Consider the following 18,153-nt stretch of genomic DNA (forward strand, 5'->3'; position numbering starts at 1 on the left):
ATGTATTGTTTTATTGGGAGTTTGTAAAGCCAGTCTCTGAGGTTGGGGAGTGGCTTAGAGTCCAAGTGTATTCAGAAACACCATCCTGACTTCTGAAAGTACTGTTTTCTTGTGAGTTTGTGAATCCAGTTCTGAGGTCAAGAAGGGAGCGGCTTAGAGCCCAACTGTATTCAGAAACACCATCCTGACCTCAAAAACTATTGTTTTTGTCTGAGGTCAGGAAGGGAGTGGGTAAGAGCCTAAGAGTATTCAAAAACACCATCCTGACTTCTGAAAGTATTGTTTTATCGTGGGTTTGTGAATCCAGTTCTGAGGTCGAGAAGGGAGTGGCTTAGAGCCCAACTGTATTCAGAAACTCCATCCTGACCTATTGTTTTTTTTCCGAGTTTGTGAAGCCAGTCTCTGAGGTTGGGAATGGAGTGGTTTAGAACCCAACTATGGACAACAATTCCATCCTGACCTCAGAAATTACATGTATTATTTTTGTCATGAGTTTGTAAAGCCAGTCTCTGAGGTCAGGAACAGCGTGGCTTAGAGCCCAACTGTATTCAGAAACACCATCCTGACCTCAGAAAGTAAAATGGTTTAGGTAATCATTTTAATATGTTATGTTATCAGAAAGATTCCAAATGGCAAAGAACCCTTCTGTTTATGGCCAGTTACAGAATGAAACTTTCAATTTTACATTCAGTTTGACTCTGTATACATCCTTATACATATACATAGCTCAACTGATATTTATGATTATAAGCCAGTTTGAAATATGAAAGTGTTTCTCACATCATGCTATAAAATCCCAGATTCAACTAAGCAGTAAATGGCCAGATCATAGAATAAGACCTTGATTACCCAGACAGTGAAATGTTTGCACGGGTAGTACATCCTTTAGTTCATTTCAAACATTATGAGTGTTTGGATAAATGGCATCAAGACTACCAAAGCCAGAAAATTATGAGTACTTTACTAAATATGAACTGTTATCACTATAAATAATGATGCTGCAGCACTTCACCCCTAAAGAAATTTAAATGTTCTTTGATCCTTGATATGAGTAAAACTCCAATTACAGTTCCAAGGTAAAATGGCCAGTCTTCAGAATCACACAATATTTGTTACTTCAGTATACTGTTATCATATACTTAAGTCCCACGTTTCATTGTGATATTTTTGGGGATGACATTGACAGATGTTTTTTTAAATATGCAAAGAACTATACCCTGTCTATTATTTTTTTAAAAAATATTGTCTTCAATAATTTATCAGCTGTGGAAACAGATGTATGTGTTTGCTCACGTTTGAAAATCTTGAACCAGCTTAGAAATTGGAGACATAATGATTGTTTCTAGAAAGAGTCTGAGGTGGCTTGACTGGTTCTGTGTTTCTCATGTGTGTACAAAATGAACCCATTTGATAACCAGAGAAGTATTGATTAATTGACTGAAAGATGTAAGTCACTGTGCTGGTGTTGGTGTAATATACTGTGATATATGTGCAAATATTTATAGTTTTTATTAGAATTGGTCAGTAGGTTGTCAAACTTTAAACCACACCTATGTGTTTTAGATAGTTGTCTTTCATGTTGGAAGTCAAGGTCATCCCTAGGGTTGTAACCTACCAGAAATTACTCCAGAATATTGCTGAGAATCTAATTTTGTTGGTCAGTAAACTTTGGTACATATTTTAGATGAGATAAGAATGTTTTTCAGAAAGTATGGGTGCAAATATTTATGTTATGTTTTTGTCATTTGTTTTGAAATGAGTTCTTGAATTGCCAGAGAAGACAATCTTATCATCTACACCTTTGAGTCACTTTCTGCGGTCATTGTGTATCATCGCCTTTCATCATGTTCATATCAATAGGCAGTTGATCACTGGATTGTCTGGTCCAGACTCAAATATTTACATACCGTTACCATAAAGTGGAATATTTCGCTGTGTGGCATAAAACTAAATTCACTCACTCATATCAATGGTTAGTTGTATCTGTGGCCAGACATGACTCAGAGCTTGTAAGCAACATTAATGCAGGTTATTGAATCTGTTTTTGGTAGATCGGTGCTCATGATGTCAATCACCTGATTGTCTGTCTCAGACTTGTTTAGTTTATTTACATGAGTATGACTGAGTATGACATAAAAAAACAAACATAAAAACATACAATATGACAGCCAGTATCTAGAGATGATTGACAATCATTTAATTTTGGCACGAAAAGTAAAATGACCAATAATGACAAGTGAAACATTTCTTGAAAGAGAAAACTTTGTCCTCTGTTTCTTTTTGTTTTAAGTATACAGCTCAAGTACAACTGAAGAACACCCACATTTGGATGGAATGTCCACAAGCTGTGACAAATTTACTGAGGTCCTCAGAAGGCACCAGGTGTCCATGAGATTCCTGTTAGTGGTATTGTTTATATTAGCCAGCGTTTTTACAGGGCAGTTCATCATTTTATATTTAAACAGTTTGTTTCATTTGTTTATTTGTACTTTTTTGATCCATAAATTAAAGAGTACCAGGTATTCTGTTAATTTATTTTATTGTGTATTTTGCTTGTGGGTCAAAATCATGGAACCAAGGAGTGAAACTCTCTCAACAATAATGACTTGGTGAGAGCAGTCATGTTTCTGTGGAATAAGACAAAATACCAGGTTTTCCATGAAATACACGAGAATAATCTTAGAAAGCATGAGTCAGGTGTCAGTCATTCCATTTGTATGTATATATAGGTATATATAGTCATCCCTCATTATATAGTATCTGCCATTGGTCATTTATCATTGTTAGGGTGGTCGGGCAGACTAATGGTTAAAGCGTCCTCTTGTCACACTAAAGAGCTGGGTGTGATTCTCTACATTGGTACAGTGTGTGAGGCCATTTCTGGTGTCACCTGCCATGATATAGTTTGGATGTACTCACTGTAATAAATGAGGTGATCTGTGCAGGCTACGTAAACTTATCTTCAGTACTTTACGTTACACTCCACCACTGAGTCTAACAAAACCTTATGGGAGGTCACGTCAGGTAGCCTTTGAGATTGACCAGTCAGAACACAGCTTACCAAATCGCGAAAGTGGACATTCTGACATACCTTTTAAACTTTTTATCTCAAATAGGTTCGTACCCGAACGATTCCGAATGCTATTTAGCGTACGCTCACTTCTGCACATGGTGTACGTACAACCATGACAACGGTGAGTAAACAGTCGCTGAAAATGGTGTTTGGGGCTGTATTCAAGGATGTCATCTTGTAGAAATTAGCTAATGGTAACCATGTCAACAGAAACCCCAAAGCCTGTATAAGCAGGTCAAATAATTGTGTTATATGCAGATTTTTGTTTGTGGAGAGATCTGTGTCGGTGACCCGAATATTTTGAAAGTGCATCCAATCCCTAAATAGTAGCCGTTGTCTGATTGGTTCAATCTGTTTAACTGTCTCGCGTTTGATTGGACGGTCATTGGTCTTTGAAAGTTTACCTGACGCGACCTTTTACTAGGTTTTGTTATGCTCAGTGGTGGAGTGTAACAAAATACACTGAGTCTAAGTTAACTAAGACTGTTGATCTGTGTTACCTAAATATCTGCAGATAAACATCATGCAAAGCATCTGTTTTTTGCCACCAGCTAGAAGAAGTTTTTCAGGGGTATGAGGAGTGGTTGTTGAGAGATGGGTTTTAAAGATGAGTTTAAGGTTATTTTACCGTGATGCATGAGTGTGTGTTTGCTTGTACCTGGTTCTGCTTCTACTAATTTGGACCTTGTTGCTTTCATTGTGCTAGTCACCTAACATATTACAGTTCAACATGGATGCCTCCAGCTAGTGTTGAGAATCCACTGAAGATTATCAGAGGACTTGTGGTGAACGATTATCGCTTATCATTGTAATGTATACTTTATATTGTAATCACTAATTTTGGGTTTTTTTACACACTTGTATATTGGTAATTAATGCTAATGTATTTCTCTTGTTTATTTAGACAACAGCTATTTATCAGTATTTCTCATTATGTTCACAATATATGTAAAATCTTTCATAGACAGGTAACAGTAATATTTACCTTAGTGATGAATACAAAACTATTAATACAAAGCACAAAGCTATAGGCTGTTACGTGCTTGTTTGTTCGTGAATGTTCGCCAAATTTAGTGGTTAGTTCATTCCATTCAAGAATGTTAAACTGAAACAACAAAATTCTGATTAATCGAAAATAGTTTTTTTAACAAGCAATAATGGGATTTCTGATTATTTTGCGATCACTGGATCACCACTACCACCAGCTATAATCCATGTTTCATCACTAAATGATAAGTGCTAGGGGTACATGCACCATCTTTTGTTAGAATTTGGTTGGGGATCAAACCCCTAACTCTTGCTCTCTGTCTGTGGAACATTGTTTGAAGGATGAATGAATGAATGGGTGTGTTTTTTCAGACAAACACTTTATCATGATGCTGGGTGGGATTTGTTGGATATCATTTTATCATACACAATGTCGATAGAGTGTTGAAGAAAGTCATATATTGTCATACACCATGTAGATAGAGTGTTGAAGACTATTCGATGTTTATGCTTTTTGTGTTATATTTATAAGGGATGATATATAGTATTCACTGAATGATTGCCTTACTAAGTTTATTGAAATATGGCTGTGCTCATGAAGTATTGAAGAAACCTTCAATGTTTTTCACATGCACGGTGCTCACATAGTTATATTTATAGATTACATCTTAGGGGAACATCTTCTACAATGTTCCTCTGTGTGTTTAATGTGTGAAGTTGTTCTTTGAAGGGCAGTTTTTTAAAAATCATATCTTTATCCCTGGTTCAGTACCTTGTGAAGATGGGAATATATCTCCACTGGGTGTAGAGAGTTAACATAGAGGGAACTTTTTCTCCCAATTGGATACACTCCCATGTAACGCTAACTTAGCATGCTATCTTTGCCAGACTAATTTGCATATCACGTGACTGTACTTTCTCTTGTGTGTAAACAAACACACTTGATAATCATACTGGCCAAGGGTCAGCATTCTAATGCAGTTTTCATGTTGTGTAGCTTAATTATAAAGGAATTTTTCTTCAACTGCCACGTTTAATTAGACTTGGTTGAAAAACATTACACTGACTGTGTAAGACATGACGAATCATAATGAAAGTGCCAATTTTAATGAAGATTTGTGCAGCTCTTAAGCCAATAAGATGACAGCTTTCTGGGGAGCTTTTGCTTCATTTCTTTACAATCTTCAGAAATCTTTACTTTACTTTGGCAAAGGAAAACAAGAACCATAAAAAACACAATGTGTGAAACATTGCAAATCTTTTCCAAGTTTTCTGTCCATTAATAACTACCAAACAATATTATTTTCAAAACACTTTAATTATTTGTGCTGTATTTTTGTAATTTTTAGTATCACTAAGATCTATCACACTGTGTTTCATATTTAGTTACAGGAATTTTATGTTCTCGTCTGAATGTTTCACGATACTTCACACTGAATTTTGATGTCTCTTTAATAACTGACAGCTAGTTATAGATTAGAAAATGTGATATCTTTGGATGTTCATGGTGGAACTACATGGCTTCAACTACAATATGTATTACTAAGATTGTTTGCTTTGCAGGTATCCATGATCTTTAGCAGCATAGTAGTTTCATATTATGACTGATATTCAAGACTCCCCAGGGATTGATAAAGAGAAATATGTTTTATATTCTGGTTCCATTCCAAAAATATCTCCGAATATTTCGAGCCAATGTTTGTAAAGCCAGTTCGGCTTATCATGTATTCAACATGGCTAATCCACCCCATAGTATGTATACTGTGTTCCAAAATTAGAGTTACCTCCCTTCCTTAAATGGCTTGCTTTTTATGATGTAAATATATGTTGATGAATTTTTTTATGTTTTTCAACAACAAACCATTTCTTAAGTTTGTTTTCATTAAAGTTTACATATTTTTGTTTTGAGTTATCTTAAAACCTGCAGCCACTTGTCCTTTGCAGAATGAAGAATAGCTGTCTGTGTTTACTGTTTATGGAAATGTTCTTATCTTTCTCATAGTTAAGTCGTGTTTATTAGAGAGCATGTTTTTTATTTGTCTCATGTCAACATCTTGAGAATTGTCTTTTGTATTATGACGAAGGTGAGAAATACAACAGATTAAGACCAGACATATTTTCAAAAGTATTTTTGTTTTGTTCTAACAGTGACATATTTGATAAGTTGAACGAATATTGGTTTGTGGGGAATGTGTTAGTCGTTTGATATGGTGTAGTGGTTCATAAACTTTCTTGTTTGCATCCTAAATATCATAGATATGACATTTAAATGTAATGACTATATTTTGAGTGAATCTTTTGTGTCACATTACAAGCCCATCAATTTTTTTCAACATCTTCATGATCTTGTCATTTTGATTATTGTTGTTTTGTTCTGAATTTCATATTTTTCCAGATGCAGATGCTTAAGAAAGAAATATATGATTTTTAACATCATCATCAACGAGTGAATATTTCCAATGAGAACAATGTCATGATTTTCTGATTCACGTTTAAGTGAAATGTTTCATTCAGTGTCTTTACAGTCATGTCCTATGTCCTATTTAATTTTACAGCTGTGGGTTCATGTACAACATATATAGCTGAGAAGCTGTATAATAGTTACTGCTTTTTGAAGGTCGTGTTGCCATGGTTACCAGTATAATTTTTGTAATATTTTGTTTGCATTTTGAGAGAAAAGCATTTCAACTTCATTGAATGTGGGATGTTGATTTCAGTGCAATACTGTGTTGTAAACATTTTATCAGGAGCTTTCTTAGTTGGGTTGCAAGCCTTCTCAGTAGTTTTGTGATATATTTGTTTGTGTTGTGTGTTCTTGTTCTGACAAATACCGTTGAAAGTCAGACTGAGTGTTTGTTTCATTTACAGATTCTCTAATGATATACTATTCAAAGAAGTTTGAGAGCACCTAGATTCAGATCACCCAGCCTTCATAGTACATGTATTAAGACATTGGTAAGCTTTGTGAAAGCGGGTGATGGGGTAGCGTAATGGCTAAAGTACCTGCTCGTCACACTGAAGACCTGGGTTCGATTCCCCACATGAGTACAATGTGTGAATATTGCTAAAGCGGTATGAAACATCACTCACACTACTTAGCACGTTCTTTAACTTGTTTTGAGTAGTATATTTTGGTCATTGTCAACATCAGTTTTAGTCCCAGCGCAAAACCAACAATGGTAAAAAGCATTATTTTCCCACTCACACCTTTATTATTCATTAATTTATACAGTATTAACAAAAAAATTATTGTGTTGCTGAAACCTGATCATGCATTGTCATTCCATCAACAACTTTTCTTCAGACGGAGTCATAGAGATTTTTATCTCTGCTGCACCTCAAAGTTTGGTCTCACAATACAAACAGTGCATATCATATAAGTCTGAATCCCAATACATGAAATGTATGTATCATTCACTGAGCTTCAGTCTTGTATACAGCACTGGGTTTATAGCTTGTATACTGCACTGTGACCATATCTTGTACGCTGCATTGGGATTGTATTTGTGACAGTCCTGTATATTCCTTTGATTTCAAGTTAATAATCACTTCATGTTGGAGGTATTAAGCTGGCCTAGTTAACTTTTTGCAAATTGTAGTTTGTCTTTATTTATTTTGGAAATATTTCCAGTTTTTGAACAGGTTACTACAGTCAGAGTCCACTTTAAGTACATTTACAGGGCTGGACATCTTGCATACTGTAAGATCTTGAAATTCATCCACTTACAGCTGTAGTTTCTTATAATTCAGAAAGGTATACTTCATGTAAATGATATTTTTCCAGCATGTATAGTAATCTCGGTGATTCACTGATGTGTTGGTCAAGAAGCTTTTGCTATTTTTGTATGGGGTATTTTTTGTCAAAGTTACCATTTCCGTCCTCATGATAAAACCACCATAAGCTGTCCATGGCTTGCTTCTATTGTACTTGTGTTTGTTTTGTGGTGTCCAGGATGTGTTTTCGATGGAAGATGATGGCAGAATATTGGGCGTAAAATTGGAATAAACACTGAAAGATTAATGTTTTGTTATTATTATGGAACAAGACATGTATATGTGCATGTTGGGAATTATATGAGGAAGATATACATGTATGTATTATACACTCTACAGCGGGTCCTAGTGAAAATGACCACAATAAAGTCAAAATGGTCAAGACGTGATCGCCACAGGTCAGGTCGACCCTGTGTGACGCCTGCTCAGTACAGGTTTATTCGGCTTGGACATTTGTGGAACAGGTTTCCGATCAGACTGTGAGGAACCGCTTACGTGAGGCTGGTAATCTTTCCAGAAGACCTTTGTGATTACCTCTCCTTACACGTCAACATCGGCAACAACGCAGACAGTGGTGTCGCCAGCATCTCCCATGGCCATTGCAAAGGTGGAGAACTGTTATCTTCAGTGATGAGTCACATTACATGCTGTGACGTCCAGGCAGAAGAGTACGTGTACATCGAAGTTGCTATGAATGCTACGCTGCAAATTGTGTACAGGAAGTGGACAGATGTGATGGTGGAAGTGTCATGGTTTGGCGATTGCAAGGCAACTGAATGTGTCACAGAGCACCACAGCAAAACTTTGGAATTGCTACCAGCAGCAAGGGTGAAGACGTTATCGTCATGGTACCAACTCATTCCCAGGCACTTCATCCGGAATCTGGTCCAGTCTGCGGGACGCCGATGCCAAGCAACCATTGGTGCTACAAGATACTGACCGCTCTGCAACCTTGTCATTTGTGACCAACCGTTTCATGCAGCATTTTTTGATAAATGTATTGCATGCATAGCATGTAAAGTAATAGTATTAACAGTTAGAAGTTATTGTTCATCCATGGGTGCCCTTGTCGGCAGTATCAACCCTAACCAGACGCGCCAAGGCTATCTGCGACCCAGCACACTTCCAAGGTGAAATCGACCACCTCAAAACAACTTGTCCTTCCTCTACATACCTCACTTGGAAGTCCAATAAAATTCTAAATATACCACGCATATATAAATACTTCACAGTTTCGAATTCTGCGGAAAATTCCCAGTTTCTCCATACCATCCACTATCATCTCAGACCAAGCTAAAGTGCTGAAAATCGCCTTTCAAAATAGGCTTCTTCGTAAATGTCGCCATTTTCCAAACTGTACAAAATCGAGATTCACAGCGTTATTTGCAGTATGTTTTGAAATGTGAAAATCGGATAATTACTGGGAGTAATGAATTTCAAAATTAGCATATTAATGATCACTGATATCAAGTTTTCATGTAACCAGGAATGATAATTCTGTAAAGTCACCGATGTACCCAGAATCGGTTGGGATGTTTTCGAAAATACACATACACGAACGCCGAAGTGCGCTTTCCGCCATATTGGATAGTGTTTACAAAATCACGTTTCGAGAAGGCCGGTATTGAGAAGCCCATTACATCATGTAGACTTCATAGTTAGCTGCGACAAATGCATCATTGAATTCCCCATATATCTTAGAATCAAATTACAAATGGTCTTTGTCACCAATACCAACTGTCTAGACAAAACGAAACGAAATATATTTTGTATGAAAACGAACGCTGTGCTCGAAAGACAGCGCTTGACTGAAATGTAAACAAAGAAAAAATCCAATTTTACACTGCGTAGAATTTTCGGAAATTTCCCAACATCCAGCCCTCTAATCATTGCTTACAATGGCTCAATACGCTTAGTATATTCAGGGGAAGAGTATCGTGGCAAAAATTGCAAATTGAAAATAGATACAATGAAATAATTTGGTAATTCATAAGAAACTGTCAAACTTTGAGTGTAGCGTGACGCCATGACTGACGCAAAATCACGCAGAACGACAACGGTACTTATCGGCATTTCTGGCTTCTTCCGTCATTTACAATGTAAACGATAAGAACATATTACAATACACAGATAGTCAGAATAATTCTGATTACTTACATCTCACATTTATATACAAAAGATCCCTGAATCAAGCAAAAAGTCATCGCAAAATCCTGTGTACCCTTCTCAGCGAAGCCGCCATTTTGAAAGAAATCGGTCATCGGTAGTGATGTCATACGTCAACATTGTTGCACATATTAGGCAATTTCTTTGAGGTGAAGGTCGGTTGAACAAGAGTAAACACAATGCCCATACCATTCTGATTGCACTTTTAGTATTGTGACGTATATTTTGCGCATCGTTCAGATATTTTTTCATGAAACTGATTTCAGTATCTACATATATCCATGTTCAACACCATATCATGTGTGGATATAAGGTATCCGTTTTTATTCTTTGAAAGCTTTTGATTGTTTGAATAATATTTACATGGGAAATTGAGTCAGTAAGTGTATTATACCACATTTTAAGCCTCTGCACAAGTGTTGGAATATTACACGTAGCCATTACTGCAACATGTGCTTTAGTTCACGTGATGTGCAATATTCAATACGTTGGGACAAATATTGCAGTTACATATGAACTGGTTAATAAACAGCGATTTAATTCCAACTTATAAGTAAAACGGATAGTATTGATGAAAATGATTTGTACATTTTATCAAATGTAGGGGCACACATACTACTATTTAAAGGAATTGTCTTGTTCATTGTATTGGTTTGTGTCGTTTTTATAGACAAAACTATTATGAATATTAATTGACCAGGTGCGACTTTGTCAAAACGTTTCATGATTCATTATCATTGTTTTTCGATAATAAAGTCAATTCAAATGCGATTAAAATATATCTGATGGCAGAATGTCTAACTCAAACAATATTTATACGGAAATTGTTAAAAATATATACATCAGGTCAAGTCTTAATTTGGACAAGCATTACGTCCATTTTCTAATACTTCTTTACTGAAAAAGCGATCTCTTTGTACCTTTCATTGTATACTTATGAAGGGAATTGATTTCATAATCATGAGAAGAAAAGTCTTTTTCCTAAATGAATACTCAATGAATATTCAGGTGTTGTGAAATTTTCATTTAAGCTAAATTGATGCTAGGCAGGTGCGCGTGTTGCTCACAATAAGATATGTAGTAAAACCGTGTAATTGTTGATATATTCATGACACTATTTCAGTGATAAAACCATTCATTGTATGTTTTGGCTAAAAAGTGTTGAATTCTGACGCAGAAGCCGATATCTTTTACACATTGAGTGGAAATTAGGTTAGATATATACTAATCAGCAACCAGACTCGTCTTTTTCCGACGTCACAAAATGCACAAAACATGCTGTGACGTCAACTAAAACGTCGCATTATTTTCAGTTATTTCATTACGTTTGAAAATGTGGCTGTTACTCCGTTAATAATGATGGAAAATTAATAAAAATACATATACACAAACAGGAGAATATGGGAATCTAAGAACTAAAATATGTATCGGATAGGGACATCCAAATCGCTATAGCCTGATTTTTGATGTAGTACACTTGCATCTTTTCTTACAAATTGTGAAACTACCAAAAGGTATCCTCTCACATTGGGGACATTTGTATTGGAATAGTTTGGTTCACTGTGAACAAAACATCACGAAAATATACTGTCCATATCCACAGCAAATTCTTTCCATGTGATAGGAGTTACATTGACCTAATGTAAACCATAGCTGAGTTATGCCCCCTTATCTTTATACGTGCATGACCTCTCTGTCGACGTTTGGCGTCATAGAAGAAAATCGATTTTTGACATTTATTGCGGGTCATTTTTGATTTTGTGAGTATGACGTTATGCATTAGCACATACATCCATTTCATATACACTTATGTCGTTCAGATATCAAGCTGTATTTTCTTCACTCACACTTTCCGTAAAGATGCCCAATTAAAAAAATCGTAGCAGAGTGCTTCTATTGGTGCACGATAAAAAACTGAGAAATTTACTGTTTTTGAACACACACAAAAGTTTTGGACAACTTTTAGCAGTGTCTATTTCTCAAACCCCTGAGGTAGCCGCAATTATATTTATACCAACGGATAGGAAATCAAATATTCTACATGTCTGTGCAATTTCATAGCCGTACGCAGATCCAGGACCACGCGAGAGCAAATCTCGCACAACGTTCACTTTTCAAACTTTATGAAAATGTGCGCCTGAAAAAAAACTCGGCATCCAGGGGGTTAACTGTAACCATTCACTAATATGTTGTCACAGCATTCCTGTTACCTACTGGTATCATGTTGTCATAGCAATGTGATGTCAAAAGCATCGTGAGTTCATGGGCAGAGTTAGCAGTTAGCCTTACTGTTCAGTTCAGCTCAACCTGATGAGGGGGCTAGGATAAGCCCCGAAACGTGAAAATAAACTCAAGAAGTTGCTATCCATAAAATTTGTCCCGTAATTCTATTATGTTAACATTATTCCTGTTAGCTACTGGTATCATGTTGTCATAGCATTGTGACGTCATAAGCATTGTGAGGTCATGGGCAGAGTTACGCCTCACTGTTCAGTTCAGCTCAACCTGATGAGGGGGCTAGGATAAGCCCCGAAATGTCATAAAATAAACTCGTTGCTATCGATAAAATTTGTCCTGTATTACCACGCCAGCTTCTAAATGCCTTTGAAGAATCACAACTTCGAAATACACTGGTAGTGTCACGCATATCAAGGTACACACATTCCCCCGACAATCTTTCTCGTAAAATATATGGAACTGACACATGTACATTGTGGTGTACCAGCCCGTTCAGCCCGCGATTAGAATGAATGAATATTGCTTTACGCCGAACCAGCAAGGTTTCAGCTATTATATTTAAATTTATAGCGGTATATTGTACATGTAATTTCAAAAATCCTTACAATCTACTCTTAAAAAGAATGTTTTCACAAGTTGTCATCTGACATACACTCAAACAGCGCTCATAAGCTACACAGTAAATTGTAATTTCGAACTGAATAGGGCATGTTTTGGCTTAAAAAGTCGTTTTGCTGAATCTTACTATATAACAACAGGGATAATCTACATCTCTATGTAGGCTCCCTGATAATACATACCAGTCATAGCGATTTGAAACTATGATCGTTAGTTAAACAAATCTAATTCAAAGCTGAAAAAGATTCTGAAATTTAAATGTTCAATTAGCAAGGTAAAATTATGAGGATTCATTATGTTAATTTCACTTTATTCTGTTTACGTTGTTGTTTAAAGTGAAATTCGAAGGCCGGCCTGCACGTTTTCACTGCAAACACGCTACAGCACACTAATTTATCGTGGACGTCCATCTTCGGGGTGACAGACAAAGGATGAACAACAATAGGCACTCCTTCCAAACCCGTGAACCCTACCACATGAGACCAGAAGAAAAAAGTATGCACACGTTTTGCGAACTGCAGAGCCGCACGCTGCCGAATGAAACCGGAATAACCCGAGGATATCTGAATGTTATGTATACGTTTGCGACATTACAGCTCACTTACGGCAGCTACTGTCAACGTGGACGAAGTTGGGCTGACTGACATTGGGTGTTTTTGGTAAGTTGTCGATACCACGATCGTTAACTGATGTTCCATATTAAACATAGGCAGGTCTAAGCAGAGGCAAGGTATCATGTGAACACTTTCTCGATAAAATCAATACAATTAGTCAGTATGACCCCTGTATTTAGACGAGCTGATGAACAGCTGTTGTCAATATTGAACTTGAAGCAAGAGCGACCATTCGTTACTTGATAGTGAAATAGCCCCGCTTGTCTATAGCGAGACTTATCATAAAACTTGGCTAATTATTGATGAGTTTATCACTGTTTTAATTCAATAATCCTGAAATTTATGTGCAAGTAAGCAAAAGTGTACGGCCATTTGCTATGAATCACTCATCGCGTACGTACATCTGTGTTGGTAACTGCAGAAAAGTGTATTATATTCAGGGTGGGATTTTAGGTATGTTTGTCATATAATATACCATTTGACATCGTGTCTTTCATTTCCTTCCGTTCCCCCTCTTCTTTCTTCCGTTCCCCCTCTTCTTTCTTCCGCAGGTTATCAGAGATAAATCAACATGGTTCGACCCTATGTATTGTAATTAATTTGGCGATGTTAGTTATTTTTAGTGAGTTCGGTAGTAATTGTTAATAATTTTAGTATACCGATATATTACTGTACAGATATTATTTGGGATGAGAGAACGGGATGATCTCTTACACGCACTGTTTTGGTTAATACAAAAATGGGAATTCTAAAATATCAGAATGTCAAATTAGGATAAGTTTTCATGAAATACAGAATTTAGGTAGCTTACAGTAAAGGAATTCCTCAGGTTGATCACATACATGCTCAAAAATGAATTAATTAACTTTAGTATTCAAATGTTTATTGCTTTATATCATTGCTTAGTGGTTTATGATGAAACTATTTTACTCCCTAGAAAATACTAACCATGACAACTAGGGTTCATGTTTGTTTTTGCCTGTTTTGTAGAATAAACAACCAATCATCAACTGATACCAAGATGAGGCAGCTGAAGGGCAAGGTCAAGGAGTCACGCAAGGAGAAGCGAGAACGCAAAATGGACAACCTGAAAAACAAGGAGACCTTAATGACGGTGGTGCTTCCAGTTCTCGGGGTGATCGCCTTGCTGATTGGACTGTTCGTGTATGTAAACACCCGCCCAATGCCCAATGAATAGTGATCTGACCAGCAATACTGGACATAAACTGGATATTTATTGTTATATTTCTATATTTCAGGGTTATGGGTGTTACTGAGAACTGTACAAATGCTGAGTGAAAGTTTGGTGTTTTACCTGTTATTCAAGATTATGCCATGATGCATTTGTAATTTTAATATTCATACATCATGTCATGGAATTTTAGCTTCTGAGAGTATGAGGTGGTGTGTATTTATATCTCTGCAGTATTATGCAATTGAATATACATGGTCCATCCAGTCTTGGGGTCTGGGTCACATCTGTGAACAAAATGAATTCTGTGCAGAACTTTGGAAATGTTTGCTATTGTTTGACTTATTTTGTTTGTCTGGGCTTCTGGGTTATGCTGTGCGAACGAACTATCCTCTGATCAATCATGGCCCAGTGTTTATGACACATGGCACGTTTGTCTGAATCCACACAGTCTATGTGCATTTGAACTGGGAATTCACAGCTTAAGCTGCCTGTTGCTAGATTACATCTGATCCTTCTGGGCAATGCAGGCGTGTTCCTGCTAGAGCAAACCCAACAATTTGTGTCCGTGATTTCATCCCGGCCGTGTTAGTATCATTTGAACATTGGCCCTAGTCATGTATAAGCCCACTAGTCACTTTAGCCATGGCTGTGCACAAGCATTGTATCATACACAAGGGTATCAAGATACATCTGACTCTCATACCAGTCAACTCACACTGGAGTCACATGGTACATATTATGATATTCATTTTGAACCATCAAATACTTCATTTCTTTGTGGCCTGTCTACAAAGAGTTAGTGCTTTGTAGCATTATGTGTCATTAATACTCATTATGTAACTCAAGACTTGTTGTCATAGTGTAATCCTAGTTTAAGTGTTTTTCTGACAAATCTGATTTTATGCTAATCTCTGGGTAGAAATCAGGTAAAATTATTGCAAAATGGTGCAAGGGAATGGCCAGTTTATTTTCAGGGTAGGAGAACTTGCTAGATATGTAATCAAGGATTTTGTTCTGAAATAAATACCTTGGAGAAAAAAGTAAAGTGACCATTTTTGTCAGACACTGTTACAGACACTGTAGGTTAATACATATCTTTTATGTATAATATGTTTGCAAGATTTCCCCCTCTGGAATGGTCGGTCCCTTAAGAAAGAAAATTGGATCAGAATAAATGCGTCTGAATGTAACTTGTGTTGGCAAGTGTAAATGTGAGACGTATATAAACATAAGGAATGAATCCTGACACCCCTACAAACTAGAGAATCTCATCATCAGTATCACGACAGATTGATGAAGTATCATGGAGAACGAAACCAGAACAGAATGTCAGCTGAGGAAAGAAACAATGCAAGTAATGTGTGAAGTCTAGTCATTATTTATTTATTGAAAGTGCCACAATTGCTGTGTTTGTCTTGTAAGTAATTGTTGTTTATGAGTTCACTGAGTTTGATTTCTCACATGTGATGTTGCATGGTTTGTTGGTGCCATGATGGTTCGCACGTTTATTAAGAAATGATAAATGATGATCTGAAGATTAGAACCATCATCGCTTCAGACGCTCCTTTCATCAAACAGATGTAACTTGTTCAGCGCAGTTATGCTAAGCTCTATGATGATAACAATAACAAAACAAGAAGAAGAAAAGGAACAGCAACAATAAAAGTAATGTTTATTTGTAATGTGCTGAATCCTCACCTGAATGCTAAACACTACATAACAATCCAGGCGAATGGATTAGCACTTTCAACATCAGCTTGATTTTCATTCTCAGCTCCTTGAGGAGTATACAGTAACTCAGCGATACCAATAGGCTATTACCGTGTTGTCATGTATCTTTTTGGTGTTGGTAGTAGATTTCCACATATTTATAAAAGTGTTTAACAAAACTAGTACTAGTTATCATATCGTATCTTATCATGTTTTACAAAAAGCTGTTTTTGTTTAAAACAAAATTTTGTGTTGCATAAAAAGATATATTTTGCATAATAAAATAATTGTTTTCTTATAGGAATTGACACTTTGTGTACTATTATATTTAGGTTGTTTTCATTGCTTTTTATTGAAAACTACCTAATTTCCACTTTTTCTCACACTCTGTTTGTGGGTTCTTTATTGAAACTACTTATATGGTAAGATGTAATATGTGAAAGATAGGTCAGATTTAGGGCCTATCACCAAAGAAATATTCTGTTGTCATTCATGTTTGAGATGATATTTGTTGTTATTTTGTTAGCATATATACACCCACTTTGTTCCCAGATCTTGCAGCTGCTAGTCACCAAGAAACAACTACCAAAAACATTTATTTTTATGAGATATGTGTGAATGAATCAATGTATTTCTTCTTTGTAAGGCTTTTTATTTATTTGATTATGCAGATCATGTTAGCATGGTGACAAAAACATGTGAAATGAAAGGAGCATCATGATAATTGTGTCATCAGGTTTTATGTAAAACATTCTATTGTTAAAATTGCTTTGTTTGTTCTGAAGTCATTTCAATTCCCTGCCGGTACACTGTAAACTGCCCATGAGTACAGTGGAAGCTGTCAAAACCGGCATCTTTCTAATCCAGCAACTTGTTGACACTGGCATAAAATCAAGTCCCTTCAGTGGCTTGAACATTTATCATCAGCTCTACAATCCAGCACACTGTCTAAAGCGGATGATATCTTCAGTCCCAGTGAGTGCCAGAGTAGACAGCTTCCACTGTATATGGCTTTTCAAGGGAGGAATGTTTTATATCTTCTGGCAGAGGAACAAGACCACTATTAACTGAAGGTAAAATCCATGACTTCCAACTAATGTCAAGGAAGCTTGTTTTCATTGAAGCCTAACTGCATAATGCTATATTGTATTTGTGAAGGGTTATGGGGAAGATCTGTTGTTATGAATTATTATGTCTTATGAGATTATTAAAAGTGATATTATCAAATGCTATGTTTTTCATTATGATTGTCATGATCATTACAAACCGATATGGTGTCCAGTAAACCTTGTTTGTCTAATCCCAGGGTGGTCAGGTGGTTGGTGACCATGGTCCTACCAATGGGGTCGGTGGTCAGGTGGTTGGTGACCATGGTCCTACCAATGGGGTCGGTGGTCAGGTGGTTGGTGACCATGGTCCAACCAATGGGGTCGGTGGTCAGGTGGTTGGTGACCATGGTCCTACCAATGGGGTCGGTGGTCAGGTGGTCGGTGACCATGGTCCTACCAATGGGGTCGGTGGTCAGGTGGTTGGTGACCATGGTCCTACCAATGGGGTCGGTGGTCAGGTGGTTGGTGACCATGGTCCAACCAATGGGGTCGGTGGTCAGGTTCCCAACCTGGTTCACAGATGTCATCTTTACCAATTGCGTGGTGGATAGATGTTATTGTTTATCACTGGATTGTCTGGTGAGGCTGCAATATAGCTTGAATACTGACGAATGTGGTGTTAAACTAGACTCACTCATTCACTCACTCAGTCCAGCTTTATGACTGTAG

The 18,153-nt window shown here is 36.8% G+C and overlaps 1 long non-coding RNA gene across 1 annotated transcript; it reads left to right on the plus strand.

Annotated features, from left to right (window-relative positions):
• The first annotated feature begins 13,422 nt into the window (after window positions 1–13,422).
• On the plus strand, window positions 13,423–17,602 carry LOC137281916 (uncharacterized). The gene is made up of 2 exons (XR_010956772.1): window positions 13,423–13,515; window positions 14,461–17,602. It is a non-coding gene; the product is annotated as an uncharacterized lncRNA (long non-coding RNA).
• The last annotated feature ends 551 nt before the right edge of the window (window positions 17,603–18,153 follow it).

This window comes from Haliotis asinina, chromosome 4, assembly GCF_037392515.1.
Source record: "Haliotis asinina isolate JCU_RB_2024 chromosome 4, JCU_Hal_asi_v2, whole genome shotgun sequence".
In the NCBI taxonomy this organism is placed as follows: Eukaryota; Metazoa; Mollusca; class Gastropoda; order Lepetellida; family Haliotidae; genus Haliotis; species Haliotis asinina.